A 2,405-nucleotide genomic window follows, 5' to 3' on the forward strand; every position below is an offset into this window, starting at 1 on the left:
CTAATTGATAAATTGAAAAATTCTTGAAATTTAATGAATTATTATTCTTGCTTGTTAAAGAATTAATTGTTATTCCTGTAAATGGTATTTAGTTGATAAATTGGAAATTATTTGAATTGAAGGAATTTAATTAATATATTGAAAATTATTGCATTTGAAGAAATTTGATTATTTCCGCTGATTAAATAAATTATTTTAAATTCTGTAAATCATGCTGATTTAAATATCCTAGTGAGTGTCAAAGTCGGTCATCTCATCTATACCACTTCGAGATTAGGCTTGATACTTACTGGGTACACGTTGTTTACGTACTCATACTACACTTGATACACTTTTTGTGCAGGAACTGAGGCAAGTACTAGTGGGAGACCTATCGTCTTACAGCCACATTATCTAGGGGCATAGTTGTGAGCTATTTTTGTGATCCGTTCTGCAGCTACTAGTATCTCTCTTTGTATTTTTCATTATGTCTATTTTTATTTCATACATTATTTGAGGTTTTGTATAATCTACTAGATGCTCATACACTTGTGACACCAGGTCTTGGCACACACATTGGTAGAATTTGGTGTTTTATTATTTTCTTGGTTTTAAATTTTGTCAATGTATGTTTAATTTATTAAGTTGGCTTGCCTAGCTGTAGTGTTGGGCGTCATCACGACCTATAAGTGAAATTAGGTCGTGACAACATGGTATCAGAGCCCTAGGTTCACGTAGATCTCACAAGTTATGAGCAAGCCTAATAGAGTCTTGCGGATTGGTACAGAGACGTCTGTACTTATCTTCGAGAGGCTATAGGGTGTTAGGAAATTACCTTTCTTCATATTCCATCGTGCAATTAATGTAGTACTAAATATCCTTATCTTATTCTCTCACAGATGGTGAGAACGCGCTCGAATGAAGTTCCAGACCAGGGAAGAGTTACTCCCCCAGTTGCTAGAGGCCGAGGCCGAGGGAGGGCTCCAGCCCGTGATAGAGGGCAAGGACGTCCCAGGACTGTTCCAGTTATGCCGCCAGTGGGTCCAGTAGAGAATACCATTATTGAGGAGAAGGGTGAGCTGCCTGTGGCAGAGCTAGCTCTGGTGAATTTCACATCTGCACCGAAATTTCAGGATGTCATGGGTTGTATGCTGCGGTTCATGGACAATATGACTCAGGCCAGTTTATTTCCGGCAGACCCAGCCACATCTCAGGCAGGCGGAGGAGCACAGACCCCTACCGCGCAGGCTCATGGACATGCAGCTGCTGTATATCAGACCCAGGGTGCACTACCCGTGGGAGGAGCCCAGCCAGTGGCAGCAGCTACACCTGGGCCCAGGCCAGCTGTAGCCGTCGATCCTCAGAAATTATTGGACAGATGGACTAGACTACATCCTCATGTCTTTGGGGGTGAGCGACATGAGGATCCACAGGAATTCATTGATCGGTGCAAGGATAGACTGTACAATATGAGGATATTGGAGTCTCACGGGGTAGACTTTGCTACTTTTCAGCTAGAGGGCAGAGCCTGTAGATGGTGGCAGTCTTATGCTCTTGGCAAACCAGCAGATTCTCCTCCCATGACTTGGGACAGGTTCACCCGTATCTTCCTGGACAGGTATATTCCACCCTCCTAGAGGGAAGAGTTGCGGTTTCAGTTTGAGCAGCTCCAGCAGGGTCAGATATCATTGACTGATTATGAGGCGAGGTTTTCTGAATTATCTCGCCATGCACTTATGATACTCCCTACTGAGGCGGAGAGAGTGCGAAGGTTTGTAGCCGGTTTACATACTGGTATTCAGGCCACTATGGCTGGAGAGGTTGAGATAGGTACTTCTTATGAGCGAGTTGTGGAGATAGCCCGGAAGATTGAGGGTGTGCGTCAGCGGAGCCGAGAGAAGATTATGAGAGATAAGAGGTTCAGGTACTCTGGAGAGTTCAGAGGTGCTCCGTCTGGGGCCAGAGGTCAGTTTGTGAGGGGCCAGTCCAGCAGACCCCCATTTCCAGCACCACCACCTCCTCGAGGTGCTCCCGTGCGACCTTATCTCAGTGCTATACTAGAGAGTTCCTACCGCCCACCAGCTATTCAGGGTCCTCCCAGTGGGTATTCAGTTCCCTAGGGCCAGACACTTAGTCAGCAACCCATCGCACCGAAGATTTGTTATGAGTGCGGGGATCCCAGTCACATGTGGAGGTTTTGCCCCAGGCTTCAGGGTAGACCAGTACAGCAGGGTCAACGGCCTATGCTTACCGGACCAGTTGCTTCATCAGTAGTCCGACCACCAAAAGGTGGAGGACAGGTGGGTAGGGGTCGTCCTAGAGGTGGAGGTCATCCAGGTGGAGGCCAGCCAGGTGGTGCTCCAGCTCGGTTCTATGCTTTTCCAGCTAGACCAGATACAGAGGCCTCAGATGCTGTGATTACAGGT

Source organism: Nicotiana tabacum, chromosome 13 (genome assembly GCF_000715075.1).
Source record: "Nicotiana tabacum cultivar K326 chromosome 13, ASM71507v2, whole genome shotgun sequence".
Taxonomy (NCBI): domain Eukaryota; kingdom Viridiplantae; phylum Streptophyta; class Magnoliopsida; order Solanales; family Solanaceae; genus Nicotiana; species Nicotiana tabacum.